Source organism: Zootoca vivipara, chromosome 13, assembly GCF_963506605.1.
Source record: "Zootoca vivipara chromosome 13, rZooViv1.1, whole genome shotgun sequence".
NCBI lineage: Eukaryota > Metazoa > Chordata > Lepidosauria > Squamata > Lacertidae > Zootoca > Zootoca vivipara.
In genome coordinates, this window is record NC_083288.1 from 10,209,930 (window position 1) to 10,226,341 (window position 16,412).

Genomic DNA, 16,412 nt, shown 5'->3' on the forward strand with positions numbered 1-16,412 from the left:
AGCGGGATATCAAATCCAAACTCCATCTCCTCCTCCTCCTCCTCCTCCTCCTCCTCCTCCTCCTCCTCCTCCTCCTCCTCCTCCTCCTCTTCTTCTTCTTCTTCTTCTTCTTCTTCTTCTTCTTCTTCTTCTTCTTCTTCTTCTTCTTCTTCTTCTTCTTCTTCTTCTTTAGATCAGCTTGGTTGCCAAAGGCTGCTGTTTTCACTGTTGCAAAGCCACCCCTCTGCCATTTTACGCTGCTGTTTACCACACTTGTGTGTCACTCTGGGGAAGATAAAAGCCTTCATTGCAAGGGGCAAAGTTGGGGTCAAGAACTGACTGTCGACTTGGCAACAAGCCCACTGAGCAGAGGAAATGCCTGACTTTTAAGTCATCCTTCCCCACACACAACACAACGAAACCTGATCTCTGAATGGGCAGCTTCCTTCTCATCAGTTTCAGCTTCTCAAATCAGGCTTCGCTCCTGCAAGCCTTGCGAATCCTAAACTGCAGTTCCTCCTTTTTTCCGCTTACTCAGGCTGCCTACTCACTCTTTTTGCAACCATAACCCACCACAACCTTGGCCGCAATCCATATCTATCCTGTATCTTTCCTATCGCGTCTTATGAAATATTGCATTTTGATGCATCCTCCCCTTCCAGATCTTTGAACTGACTTGAGACAAAGAATGACCTACACAAAACATACGTAAGGAGTCATGTTGGTGCATAATGAAAAAGAAAATGAAATCCAAAATCTGGGCAATACTTGTGTTAGGCCAACCAGAATGTCACAAAACACTGTACAGTATAAGCTTTCAGATTCTCCAAAACACTTAATCAGCACTCGAGTACCCTTTTTGGGGAATATATTTTTTTATTTAAAAAATTCAAACATTTTCATAATAGTCTTCCAATCAGATAGTAACATTGTTTCATAAATTGACTTCCCACCCCCCACTTCTGCAGTGGTTTTGCTCAAACTGCATTGTGTCTTTATCTATTACACAAAGCTTCTCTGTTACAATTATCATTTTTCTTCTGTTGCTGTTATCTCAAATCCTGCCCACGATTTCATTCAACCGTAATTTTTTTTAAATTCATTTTTTTATTGGCTTTAAATACAAGTTATGCACCATTAACATAACATTTTCACACATTAAGAAAAGGGTTCTTTTGAACCTCCTTCCTTGCCTCCATGGGTTCCAATTCTAAATTTTAGTCCTGCACATTTTACTGTAATCTATCTGTTATATAATCATAGTATCCAAAATCCATGTTACAAGGGTCATTGTATTCCTGCCAATGGTTCCTGCTGTTTACAGTGATCTCTTAGATGTGTTAGAAAGTTATTCCAGTCTTTTAAAAATACTTGGTCTTCCTGATTTCTGATCTTTCCCGTCACTCTTGCCATTTCTACATATTCCATCAGCTTGTTGTTGTTTAGTCGTTTAGTCATGTCCGACTCTTTGTGACCCCATGGACCATAGCACGCCAGGCACTCCTGTCTTGCACTGCCTCCCGCAGTTTGGTCAGACTCATGTTTGTAGCTTCGAGAACACTGTCCAACCACCTCGTCCTCTGTCGTCCCCTTCTCCTAGTGCCCTCTATCTTTCCCAACATCAGGGTCTTTTCCAGGGAGTCTTCTCTTCTCATGAGGTGGCCAAAGTATTGGAGCCTCAGCTTCAGGATCTGTCCTTCCAGTGAGCACTCAGGGCTGATTTCCTTCAGAATGGATAGGCTTGATCTTCTTGCAGTCCATGGGACTCTCAAGAGTCTCCTCCAGCACCATAATTCAAAAGCATCAATTCTTCGGCGATCAGCCTTCTTTATGGTCCAGCTCTCACTTCCATACATCACTACTGGGAAAACCATAGCTTTAACTATACAGACCTGTGTCGGCAAGGTGATGTCTCTGCTTTTTAAGATGCTGTCTAGGTTTGTCATTGCTTTTCTCCCAAGAAGCAGGCGTCTTTTAATTTCGTGACTGCTGTCACCATCTGCAGTGATCAAGGAGCCCAAGAAAGTAAAATCTCTCATTGCCTCCATTTCTTCCCCTTCTATTTGCCAGGAGGTGATGGGACCAGTGGTCCATAAATTACCATACAGCATATATTCAACACAAAAAACAGTGACAATTTGTTGTTGACAAAGGACAGCCGGACATATAAAAAGGTAAAGGGACTCCTGACAGTTAGGTCCAGTCGCGAACTACTCCGGGGTTGCGGCGCTCACCTCGCTTTACAGGCCGAGGGACACGGTGTTTGTCCGCAGACATTTTTTCCGGGTCACGTGGCCAGCATGACTAAGCCGCTTCTGGCGCAATGGAACACCGGCACCAGAGCAGCGCATGGAAACACCATTTACCTTCCCGCTGGAGCGGTACCTATTAATCTACTTGCACTTTTGGCGTGCTTTGGAACTGCTAGGTTGGCAGGAGCTGGGACTGAGACATGGGCCCATTACTGTCAGTAGCTTAGGGCCTCATCAAACTGAAATCCGGCCCTGTCTGCAAGTTTCCCGACCAGAGCAGTGGAAGAGCAGGTTTTTTCCCCTTTGGGGGGGGGCCAAGGGAGTGGGGCCCTAAACTATAGTTTGTTTAGCTGATATGTAAATCTGGCACTGTTTGCAGAACTAGTTCCTGAGCATGTTGATAGGTTGCCTGCATAATCAATTTCCTTCCATTTTTTAAAAAATTTGTTTCGACTGTGGCAGACCAACACGGCTGCCTACCGGTACCTGCATAATCAATGGCACATTTAAGATATCTCTTCTTTTTCTCCCTGCCGTGGAGAACGACAACATTGCCGTTTCTCCAGCGCCAGGGGAGTCCCGGTTCTGCGTCTTATCTGGAGGAGCGGCGGAAGCAAAGTGTCTTTTGCTGGAACTCACAGGCTGCTGGAACAAATTCCAAGATTTTGGCTGCTTGCCAGAGGAGGGCCTCAGAGCTGCTGCTGCTGCTGTTTCAAGGGCGTTTCCTCATGAGCTTAGACTGAGGCCTGGGGATCCGCACGACACTGGAAGAAGGGGGACACATATCCAAAGGGTGGGGTCGCTCTGGGAAAAAGAACCAATCTTCTGGCCCATCCAGTTCAGCGTTAAAGCCAAGAATGTGCCGTCGCAAGGAGTTTTGAAGCAGGAAGGGAGTGGTGGTATTCTATCTGGAGAACAAGGCTGCAAGCCTAACCCGGCTTCCTTCTCTGAGTAGGCATGGTTCAGGATTGCCCTGTTAAGTAAACCAAGAAGTGGAACTTCTGCAAGAAAAAGTGCCAGTGCTCAAGACTGCTTGCAAACAGCAGCATCTAACCCAAAAGCCCTTCTTTGCAACCCCAGACGTGAGGAAAGATGCTTGCTGTTGCTCTTTGGCAGTTAAGGAGAGGCGGGGGGGGGGGCAGTGGTCCGCAAAGCTAAGCTCACTCACCCACCCCGGTCACCTGAGTATCTTGCTATGCTGCTGCGTTCCAGGGAACTCCATACCCTCCAACATTTCTCTGATGACAATAGGGACATCCTATAGGGAAATAATAGGGACCCAGGTGGCGCTGTGGGTTAAACCACTGAGCCTAGGGCTTGCTGATCAGAAGGTCGGCGGTTCGAATCCCTGTGACGGGGTGAGCTCCCGTTGCTCGGTCCCAGCTCCTGCCAACCTAGCAGTTCGAAAGCACGTCAAAATGCAAGTAGATAAATAGGGACCGCTACAGTGGGAAGGTAAACGGCGTTTCCGTGTGCTGCTCTGGTTCGCCAGAAGCGGCTTTGTCATGCTGGCCACATGACCTGGAAGCTATACGCCGGCTCCCTCGGCCAATAATGCGAGATGAGCGCGCAACCCCAGAGTCGGTCACGACTGGACCTAATGGTCAGGGGTCCCTTTCCCTTTCCCTTTATAGGGAAATAATAATAATAATAATAATAATAATAATAATAATAATAATAATAATAATTGTACCCCACCCACCTGACTGGGTTGCCGCAGCCACTCTGGGGGGCTTCTAACATATATAAAAACATAAGAAAACAAACATTTTTTAAAAAAAACTTCCCTGCCTTCAGATGTCTTCTAAAGGTATATACAGTCAAACCTCGGCTCCCAAACAACTCCGTTTTTGAATGTTTCGGCTCCTGAACGCCGAAAACCCGGAAGTAATGCTCCGGTTTTCAAACGTTTTTCGGAAGCCAAGCATCTGACGTGGCTTCCACTTGAATGCAGGAAGGTGTTGCAACCAATTGGAAGCCACACCTTGGTTTTCAAACGGTTTCGGGAGTCTAATGGACTTCCAGAGCGGATTACGTTCGACCACTGAGGTTTGACTGTAGTTACTTGGCTCAGGGGTCGTGTAACTCCATACCTCTCCAATGTTTCTCTGAAGAAAATAGGGAAAAGTGGAACATTCCGGGATCAAATCAGAAACTGGAATGGCTTATGTAAATCCAGAACTGTCCCTGGAAAACAGGGACACTTGGGGCCTCTGTGGTCTGCTCCTTAAAACAGAAGTGGGGAACCTCTGGCCTGTAGGCCAAATTTGTCCCACCAAGGCATTACCCCAAACCACAGCCCCCTACTCCACACAAGGCTTTGTACGTGACATCAGATGTGGAACAGATAGAAATGCCAAAGGTAACATCAGTTTGGGACTGTCAGAGCTGCACAGAAAGCAGGATTGAACTCCCCGTTGAACGGCGATAACATTGCAATGTTCAGCTGGGGAGTTATCGCGATGTTGAAAACACAATATCGCCTGGCCCTTACACACATTGTGATTCACGATTAATTATTGCCAGCTTAAATATTATGAAACAATTATCATGGTGTGAACTTCAAACCAGTTTTGGACGATATATTGATCTATCGCCCAGCCCTAGTTTGCTTGGTTCCTGCACACCAGCAAATCACGCACAGAGAAGAAGAGTTTGGATTTGGAGAACATGCTGGCGCACCCAAACCCTGCAAAAAGCAGGAATGAGCTCCCCACGCCATCAGCTAACTGAGGAAAATTCAGTCCAGCTTGGTTCGGGTGTGGGAATGCCTAGAGTAGACCGTCTTGTGTTTGGGCAGATGGCTTTGTGGGATGTAAACAGGTGCAGTCAACTCACAACAGTTCCTAGAGTGTCCACATGGAGGACCACATGGAGGAACACCCGACCAGGTCGGTTTCCTGTTCCTCCACACATGCAAATGAGATGGGAAAGGTGGCAGATAAATTCACTGGGCAGTAGCCATTTTCCCTCTCTTGAACCACACACTTCGAGCAAGCAACATCTTAGTGAAGAGACTCTCTCTAGGCTTCCAGCCAAGAGAGAGAGAGGAAATGGAGTCTCACTTCATATAAGTGAACTTCACATGTATATACTGCTTTTACCTAAGCTAGTCTGCCTCTTGAGTTGTGCTGTATCTCAAGAAGCTTGTAAGTAAACTCTTTTTATACTTTTAAAAGAGCACTGTGTCGTGTCTTTTCTTTTAAGAGGGATAAAGGGGAAATATACCAGGAAATATACTTTATTCTAGAGGTTTAAGCAAACCTGCAAGCCGTTTTCTGCTGTGCATTGAAAGGGAATGTTACTCTGCTAAGTTTGGAGCTTGTTAACACAAGCTGGGAGAGGATATATTTAAGAATATTTCCTCGTCCACATTCCTGAACATTCCCACAGGCTTAAATATTGCTAGATGGTTTGGGTTCCTTATAGAGTTGCTTCGGCTCACCTGCCGGTCTTCCTCCTTGCTGCTTGGATTGCACAGATGACAGAAACAAACGTGATCATGGCATGTGTTAATTTGACCTTTCTCCGATGAAAACATTCCCCAACTTTTGCACAGATGCTCCGTAAAGGCGGCACTGACAACAGAGCCAGCTTCTTTCCACCTCCAGATATGATGGTGCAATGTTTTCTACCCAAAATATTGAGTTCTGCGTTAATCCTTTTAAAAAAAAAAGCAACACTTGGTTTACAAGACTGGTGTATAACAGCAGCATTGGGCTGCACCGTTGGCTGAGGAAGTGACTAATCAGCTGAGGAAATCCAGAAACTCAGTGCTTGCTGATGATTTTTATACACCGTGAAATTGTTTGATTGCATATGTAAACAGCTGCTCAGATACAGACTCCTCTAGCGTCTCGTGGTTCTCTATGGGTGAACCGATTAGGAAAATCGGCGTCCTGTATACAACTAGCAAACTGATCCGTATCGCAAAGCTCAGGAGCATTTAAGTACAGAGATGGCCTGGCATTTTAAGGCTGTACTTAGGAGGTCGGACTTGGTTACGTGCAAATGGACTAAAATTTTTTGCTATTGTTGTTGTCTTTTAACATAAACGTGGGTAGGTTTTCATCCAAATGAAGGGCTGTGTGTTGAATGATTGTGTAAAAGTGTCATTATTGTTTCACTGTACCTTTAAGAGTCAGGAAAGATTTAATGACTGGGGCTCTGCAGCTGTGGAGCAGCTCTACAGGTGTTGCTGTGAAGCTGATGATGCAGGGTATATCAGGGGTGTTGTGTGTTGCCTCTGTGCTGGGCATTTTCCCAGTGTGCTCTTGGTGGGTGGTTTGGTTGTGTGGGTATTTTGTATAAGCCTGATTTAATTTTTGTTAAATTTACTTTCTCCATTAAACCAAGCATTTGTTTAAGTCTTGGTCTCTATGTGTAAGTTCCTCAACCAGTTTCTGCTGATTTTGCTTTTAACCCTAACACTGTGATTTAATGCAGATCAGCTACTGTGCAATTTTAAATCCGAATTAAGTATCCTATCCAAAGTAAGTGTAACTTTTTTTTACAAACAGTATTTTTAAAAAGGGAATACAGTATTAAGCCTTCAGAGAGAGGGGGGGAGGGAGAGGGAGAGGGAGCAAGAAGCCTCCTTCGTAGAGGACTCTAAGGTTGCGGCGCTCATCTCGCTTTATTGGCCGAGTACAGCTGCTATGGTCTGAAGCTCAACATCAAAAAAACTAAGATCAAGGCCACTGGTCCCATCACCTCCTGGCAAATAGAAGGGGAACAAATGGAGGCAGTGAGAGATTTTACTTTCTTGGGCTCCTTGAGCACTGCAGATGGTGACAGCAGTCACGAAATTAAAAGACACCTGCTTCTTGGGAGAAAAGCAATGACAAACCTAGACAGCATCTTAAAAAGCAGAGACATCACCTTGCCGACAAAGGTCCGTATAGTTAAAGTATGGTTTTCCCAGTAGTGATGTATGGAAGTGAGAGCTGGACCATGAAGAAGGCTGATCGCCGAAGAATTGATGCTTTTGAATTATGGTGCTGGAGGAGACTCTTGAGAGTCCCATGGACTGCAAGAAGATCAAGCCTATCCATTCTTAAGGAAATAAGCCCTGAGTGCTCACTGGAAGGACAGATCCTGAAGCTGAGTCTCCAATACTTTGGCCACCTCATGAGAAGAGAAGACTCCCTGGAAAAGACCCTGATGTTGGGAAAGATTGAGGGCACTAGAAGAAGGGGACGACAGAGGACGAGATGGTTGGACAGTGTTCTCGAAGCTATGAACATGAGTTTGACCAAACTGCGGGAGGTAGTGGAAGACAGGAGTGCCTGGCGTGCTATGGTCCATGGGGTCACGAAGAGTCGGACATGACTAAACGACTCAACAACAACAACAACAACAGCTGGGTCATGTGGCTAGCGTGACTAAGCCGTTTCTGGTGAAACCAGAGCAGCACACGGAAACACCGTTTACCTTCCCGCTGGAGCGGTACCTATTTATCTACTTGCACTTTGACGTGCTTTTGAACTGCTAGCTTGGCAGGAGCAGGGACCGAGCAACGGGAGCTCACCCCGTCACTGGGATTTGAACCGCCGACCCTCTGATCGGCAAACCCTAGGCTCTGTGGTTTAACCCACAGCACCACCCGCGTCCCTACACAGAAGTATAATACCCAGTTAACATACTACAGTTCCCAGGATTCTTTTGTGTTGGGGAAACATGCTTTGAAGGTGCTTTTACTGTGTACAGCGCCTACAGCAGGCATCCCCAAACTTCAGACCTCCAGATGTTTTGTACTACAATTCCCATCTTCCCTGACCACTGGTCCTGTTAGCTAGGGATCATGGGAGTTGTAGGCCAAAACATCTGGAGGGCCGCAGTTTGGGGATGCCTGGCCTACAGTTGTGTCGACAGTAAAGCTTAAAGGTGTTTCCTTTGCCTTGAGGAATTCTGGGCACTCCCAGAGTTAAGAATTCCCAGCAATCCTTAAACTACAAGGGCCAGAATTCTTTTTTTTCTTATTTTTTAGAATTTTATTTGCAATATATGTATTACATACATACAAAAAAAGAAAGAAAACAATTGTATAATGGGGGCAACTGGGACAGCAAGTTACATTGACTTAACCTACGGCAAGACTAACATGTACCGAAAAGCGAAAAATAAAAAGGAAATTAGAAGAAAGAAAAAGAACCACAAAATTTAAAAAAGGAAAAAAAGAGGAAGAGAAAATAGAAAAGGAAAAGAAACCCTGTCTCATAAACTCATCTTTTTAAGAAATACAGCCAACCTTATTCCTAATATAAACCCCTATTTGGCCCATATCTCTGGGTTTATATTAGAGATATGAGCCAGAATTCTTTGAAGGGAAAGAATGTGCTTGAACGTGCTTTAAAGGGAAAGTGTGCACATAGCTGCGGTCTCATCCTGGGGGCAGCTGAGGTCAGATTGAATGAGGGGGTGGGAGAGGGACCCCTACCTAGCAACATCGAGTGACAAAGAAACACCTGAGGCAAAGTGGACGCTTTGATCAAACAGCATCAGGAACAGAGCGAGTTCTGAAAGGGAAAAAGACATTTGTCGCCAGCTAGGCATCCCGGCAGGGAGTCTGGATCGTACAGCAGAGCAGCAGGTGTGTTCTCAAGGTGGAACATTTCCATGTTAGTTGCAACATTGCTTATGCATCACTGGGGGATGGGGGAATAGGCAATGCATCGTGGAGGGGGAGAAAGGACAGGGTTTGCTTTTAAAAAATGGGTATCCTAATTTCTATGTATGGATGCCAATTTAGAGAGGACAATTGTTTATTATTATGGGGTTGTTCTTGTTCTCATTTCTATTCAGTATTTTGAGTTTCTGTATTTTATTTTGACATTGTGAACCACCCTGAGACCTTGTATAGGGCAGTATACAAACTTAATGAACAACAACAGCATTTAAAAAATTTAAACAACAACCAAGCCGTATGAAGAATGGTTGAAGGAGCTGGGTGTGCTTAGCCTGGAAAACAGGAGACTGAGAGGAGATATGATAGCCGTCTTCAAATATCTCAAGGGCTGTTCCATGGAAGATGGAGCAAGCTTGTTTTCTCCTGCTCTGGAGGGCAGGACTCGAACCAAGGGCTTCAAGCTCTATAGGCCGAGGGAGCCGGTGTTTGTCCGCAGACAGCTTCCGGGTCATGTGGCCAGCATGACAAAGCTGCTTCTGGTGAACCAGAGCAGCGCACGGAAACGCCGTTTACCTTCCCGCCGGAGCGGTCCCTATTTATCTACTTGCACTTTGACATGCTTTTGAACTGCTAGGTGGGCAGGAGCAGGGACCAAACAACGGGAGCGCACCCCGTCGCGGGGATTTGAACCACCGACCTTCTGATCGGCAAGCCCTAGGCTCTGTGGTTTAACCCACAGCGCCACCTGGGTCCCAATTTACGGTATGCCTTGTAGAATTAATTAATATTTATTTCCCAGAGCATTGTAGTATATTCCCCCCTTTATTAGAGGTTTTTTGTTGTTGTTTAGTCGTTTAGTCATGTCCGACTCTTCGTGACCCCATGGACCATAGAGCGAGATGAGCGCCGCAACCCCAGAGTCGGACAGGACTGGACCTGATGGTCAGGGGCACCTTTACCTTTACCTTTTATACCGTAAATTACGGAGTTGAAAAATAAGCAGAATTAGAACTATTGTTCTAGTTCTAGAATTGATGCTTTTGAATTAAGGTGCTGGAGGAGACTCTTGAGAGTCCCATGGACTGCAAGATCAAACCTATCCATTCTGAAGGAAATCAGCCCTGAGTGCTCACTGGAAGGACAGGTCCTGAAGCTGAGGCTCCAATACTTTGACCACCTCATGAGAAGAGAAGAATCCTTGGAAAAGACCCTGATGTTGGGAAAGATTGAGGGCACTAGGAGAAGGGGACGACAGAGGACGAGATGGTTGGACAGCGTTCTCGAAGCTACGAACATGAGTTTGACCAAACTGCGGGAGGCAGTGGAAGACAGGAGTGCCTGGCGTGCTATGGTCCATGGGGTCATGAAGAGTCGGACACGACTAAACGACTAAACAACAACAACAACAGAACTATTGTATTTTAATATTTTGTTGGAAGCCGCCCAGAGTGGCTGGGGAAACCCAGCCAGATGGGAGGGGTATAAATTATTATTATTACTACTACTACTACTACTACTACAAAATATTTTGAAATGTTCTCCTTTTTGCATTAAGGGTTTTTTATTTTATTTTATTTTATTTTCTCAATTGTGCAATTTTATATCTCAGTATCTATATGTGGCACTATGTTATGAATTGCAGTTATTCCCCAATCAGTAATTAAAATAAAATAAAAACACACTATATAATTTGCATACAGAAGAAGCAGCTTTTGGCTCAAACTCGGATCTGGAGAAAAGCACAGCTTCGCCCTCTTGTGGCTGCAGCTGGGAACTGTTTTCGCCCGGCTTCTGGGATGGCCTGCCCTCTTCTGGTGAAACAGGGAACTTTGTGAAATGACTCGAAGCAAATGATTATTAAATCCAGCCTCTACGAGGAAGTGACCAAACATTGCCAGCCTGCAAAACAAATAAATGAAAAGCTCTTGGGGGCCTCGTGGGCCTCGTGAAGCAGCCCACTGGATTTCTTTGCTTCTGAACACAGAGAGCTACTTAACCTACTCAATTTCAGCTAGCTCACACTAGGGGTGGCCAATATATTCATATATCATCCAAAACCGGTTTGAAGTTCACATTGTGATAATTGTTTCATAATAGTTGAGCTGGCAATGTATCGTGAATCACAATGGGTGTAAGCCATGCCGCATTTACATATAAGCCTAAACAAGCTGTAGCTTAGGACCCCACTCTCTTGGGGGCCGGCAAAAAAAATGAAAGGGGAAAAAAAAACTGGATTTACATTTCCAAAATATAAGATAAGTTCAATAATTACTTTGATAAAATGCATATTTTGTTATGTGCAAATGGCTTTACCGGTAGATACCTATTAGGTCCATAAGTCCCTGACCATTAGGTCCAGTCGTGACCGACTCTGGGGTTGCGGCGCTCATCTCGCGTTATTGGCCGAAGGAGCCGACGTACAGCTTCTGGGTCATGTGGCTAGCATGACAAAGCCGCTTCTGACGAACCAGAGCAGCACACGGAAACACCGTTTACCTTCCCGCTGTATTTATCTACTTGCACTTTGACGTTCTTTCGAACTACTAGGTAGGCAGGAGCTGGGACAGAGCAACGGGAGCTCACCCCGTCGCGGGGATTCGAAGCGCCGACCTTCTGATTGGCAAGCCCTAGGCTCAGTGGTTTAACCCACAGTGCCACCCGCGTCAGTAGCTTAGGGCCTTATTAAACCTAAATCCTGCCCTGTGTGTAGGCGATATCTGGTTTTCAACATCGCGATAACTCCCCAGCTAAGCAATGCAATGTTATCAGCAGCTAAACCTCACAATATCACCTGCTAAACACTGCAATGTTGTCACCAGCTGAATATTGCAATCTACCACAATGTCTGAAATATGGGCCGAACTACTGTATACAGAGGCGAACATGACAATGTCCGGATGACTGCGATTCCTAAGGGATCTTAAATGGTTACATGACAACATTATCAATCATCACACACTCTAGTTTCATCAGCAGGCAAGCCAAAATGCACCCCAACATGGACTTTTGGGTTTGGGCTTGGCTACCTAACGGTGGTATTCAAAACAATCCAAAGTACGGCGATGTGTCTTTGTGAATACAAATAATCTGGGATTGCCAGACTGCCAGCAGGAATGATGGAGGCAGAAGCAGCAGTGGCTGAAACAGCTTGCCATGACCATGGTACGTGTCGGCAGTAGCAGCGACAACCGCGACAACAAGCAAAGACTTGCGGTGGCGGCTCAATCAGTGGTAGCCTGCCAGTCTTTGTGGTGGTGGTGGGAGGGGCGGCGGCGGCGGCCATAGCTGCCAAGTTTTCCCTTTTCTTGCGAGGAAGCCTATTCAGCATAAGGGGAAATCCCTTTTAAAAAGGGATAACTTGGCAGCTATGGTGGCGGCGAAATCAGTGGCGACTGGCGAAGCCTCGCAGTGGCGACGGGAGCTGGCAGCAGTAGCGGTGGCAGCCTGCGAGGCCTTGTGGCTGCAACGAGAGGTGGTGGCAATAATGGCGGCAGCCTGCAAGTGAGTAACGGCAGCAGCAGCAGAGTGCATGGCTTTGCAGCAGTGACGGGAAGTGGTGGCAGTAGCGGTGGTGGCTTGTGAGGCCTCACGGCAGTGACAAAAAGTGGCGACAGTAACGGCGGCAGCCTGCAAGGCTGTGAGAGCAGTGGTCGTGGACTGCAAGGCCTCGCAGCTGTGACAGGGAATCACGGCAGTGATAACACCCTGCAAGGCTTCACGGCGGTGACAGGAGGTGGCATCAGTATGGTGGCAGCCTGGAAGGCCTTGCCGCGAGGACAAAACAGTGGTGGCCTGCGAGGCCTTGCAGCGGCGATAGGGATGGCAGTAACGGCGGTTGACTGCAAGGACTCACAGCAGTGGCAGGAGGTGGCGGCAGTAGCGGTGGCGGCTGTGAGACCTCATGGCGGTGATGGAAAGTGGTGGCAGCAATGGCAGCAGCCTGCGAGGCCTCGTGGTGGCGATGGGAAGTGGCAGCAGTCATGGCATTGGCCTGCGAGGCCTAGCCGTCATAGCTGTCAAGTCCGGGTCGTAAAGATCCGGGATCGGCAGCGCGCGCATGACCGGAAGTTGCGTGACGCAACTTCTGGTGGCGCTTTGCCCTTCTATGGGCACCAGAAAATGGTGGCGCCGGCGCCGGCAGTCGCTTCCGTGCATGACCGGAAACGCGTAAAAGCGACTTCCGGCGCCAGCAGCGCCATTTTCTGATGCCCATAGAAGGGCAAGCGCTACCGGAAGTCGCGTCACGCAACTTCCGGTCATGCGCGGAAGCGACTTCTGGCGCCGGCGCCGCCATTTTCTGGTGCCCGTAGAAGGGCAAAGCGGCCCCAGAAAAATGGCCACCGGGCAGAAGCCAATTAAAGGGAAAATACCGGGATTTTCCACCAAACGGGAGACCGCCGGGAAACGGTAAGAAAAAAGGGGTTTTCCCGGCGGATAAAGGATACTTGGCAGCTATGCTAGCCGTGGCGACAGGATTTGGCAGCAGAAGCAGTGGTAGCCTGTGAGTCCTTGTGGCAGGGGCCTGCGGGGACTTGCAGCACTGACAAGAGATGACAGCAGTAGAGGCGTCCAACGCAGGGCCTTGACTGCGAGGGTCATCTAGTCCAACCCCCTGAAATCCTGGGTTTATTTTTAGGTCTCATACTGAACAGCTTTGATTTATTTTATGCCAAGAAAGTCGAAGGAGGATGAATTTCTATATATAGGATATTTTAGGATATATATTCATTGAAATATGGGGAAGCAGTATTGAAACATAGTACTTGTCGAACCTGAGAGAGAGATGAGTGGAAGTCAAATAGGAGGGGAGGAGATAAAGGGAAACAATTAAAGGGGATTAGAGGTGGAGAGTACTTGGAGTACCATGTTTATAACAATTTTGGGTTTGAATGACTGAAGGATTTTTGTGTGTATTTTCTTTTTCTTTTTTTCTCTTTTTCTTTTCTCTTTTGTTTTTTTCCTTTTATTTTGTTTTTACTCGTAATTCTTTTAGGGTTACGGGTATTATAATTTAAGTTGGATTTAAGTTGAATGTATGATTCAAGTTATATCCTTATTGTCAGTATGGTTATTATTTGATTCTTTTTTATTATATATGATTTTGTGTGTTATTATTGTTATTTCAAGTGTGTGTATGTGTTTATGTGTGTGTTTATTTTAATTTGAATTTCAATAAAGTTTATTTAAATAAAAAAAATAAAAAATGATTTTTTTGCCCAACATGGGGTTCTAACCCATGACCCTGAGATTAAGAACTGCATGTTCTAATGTCTGAGTTATGCAACATGCCCGCATTTAGACACATATGCTTTGCACATGATTAGAGGCACTCTAGCCAAAGCTACAAATACATCCAGAATATTTCTGTGGATGACGACTATTGTCTGTCCTCGTGTATATGTGCTATAACCTGCAATTTGGATTTTCTATCTGGGGCACAGCTGTAGTTTCAGTGAGCCAATCTGCACATCCTTATCTCATTTAGCACTGGTGATAAATTTTGCAGGGGCTGTTTGCATGGGGACCAATGCCAATAGATGTGTCTGCTTCCAGTTGGGAAAACACTAACATTTATTCATGAAAGATGAACCTGCTTGGAGAAATAAGAAACTAGACCCGACTGCTCATCCATTAATAAAAGTCCCAATGACTCTGCCAACAACATTTTAATCTCTCTCTCTCTCTCTTTCTCTCTCTCTCTCTCATATTTTGCCCTATTCTTGACAAATTAAAATTTCCCATTACAGAAAATCTTTGGACTTCTCTTGTCTTTGGCTCCATGACTCAGGCTGGCGGATATTAGCTGAGAGTTAACCATCTTAGCTCCGTTTCAATAAATAAATAACTCAGCTAATTGAAATACATAATATTATTAATTTATTATTTAGACCCCGCCCATCCGGCTGGGTTTCCCCAGCCACTCTGGGCGGCTTCCAACAGAAAAATGAAATGAAATAATCTATTAAACATTAAAAGCCTCCCTAAACAGGTCTGCCTTCAGATGTCTTCTAAAAATCTGGTAGCTGTTTTTCTATTTGACATCTGATGGGAGGGCGTTCCACAGGGCGGGCGCCACCACCGAGAAGGCCCTCTGCCTGGTTCCCTGCAGCTTGGCTTCTCGCAACGAGGGAACCGCCAGAAGGCCCTCAGTACTGGACCTCAGTGTCCGGGCAGAACGATGGGGGTGGAGACGCTCCTTCAGGACCGAGGGCTATATGTCACGGATAGACATTTTTAGGACATTTGAGTGGCAAGGCTGACATGATGCACCCCTCTTGACATGGAGTGGCAGGTGCCAGTAGGAGAGAGAGAGGCTGAGATCTGGCTTTAAGTGGAAACGTGTCTAAGGATGTCACAGGTGTTGTCTCAATCCTGCCTGGAGTTTTGCGCAGGTTGTGAGTAGAAATGCATTCTCCTACCCTCATTGCTCGAGTTCCCAAGGCTTGCCCTTGCGCCTGAGCTATGAACCCAGCCCCGCTCATCTTGCAAATTGGCTGTGCCTTCTTCGGAGCAGATAGTCTGCCTTCCCCACTGCAGAGGTGAAGGGCTGTGGGGAAGAATCTTCAGTAAATACTCAAAAACACATAATTGCTACTGCCCAGAGGCAGAGGGTGAGAGATAGGAGCAAACCAGCAGTAAATCGCACCAGGCAAGTTGGAGTTAACCCTTCATAATAAATAATAATAAAATATACCAGTGGCCTGTTATACAGTACTGAGTTGGGCGGGTTTCAGTTTGTTATTATGGGACGTATTTTGTGTTTTCCTATTGTAAACCATCCTGTGATCTTTGGTTGGAGATGCATACCCTCCAACATTTCTCAGATGAAAATAGGGACGTCCTATTCCATAATAATAATAATAATAATAATAATAATAATAATAATAATAATACAGTGGTACCTCTACTTACAAATAACTACTTATGAATGTTTCTACTTACGAATGGAGCTCCGTCCGCCATCTTGGATGCGGTTTAGATAGGATTTTTTCTACTTACGAATTTTTAGATAGGGTTGCTTCGACTTACGAATTTTTTCTCACAATGCATTCCTATGGGATTCGACTTACATTTTTTTTCGACTTACAAATGTGTGTTCGGAACGCATTAAATTCGTAAGTAGAGGTACCACTGTAATAATTTATACCCTGCCCATCTGACTGGGTTGCTACAGCCACACTGGACAGCTTCCAACCTATATAAAAACATAATAAAACACCAAACATTTAATAACTTCCCTATACAGGGCTACCTTCAGATGTCTTCTAAAGGTTGCCTATTTACTTATCTCCTTGGGTTGCATAACTGCACACCCTCCAACATTTCTCTGATGAAAACTGTGACGTCCTAAGGAAAAGCAGGACATTCCGGGATCAAATCAGAAAGCGGGACGGCTTCTGTAAATCTGGGACTGTCCCTGGAATATAGGGACCCTGACCTGTTTTCCAGGCTGCAAAATGGCAATAAAGAGCAGCATCCCAGCACAAGGCTGTTGAGAGGGTGGAAACAACAGAGGGTGAGAGATAGGAGCAAACCAGCAGTAAATCCCAGCA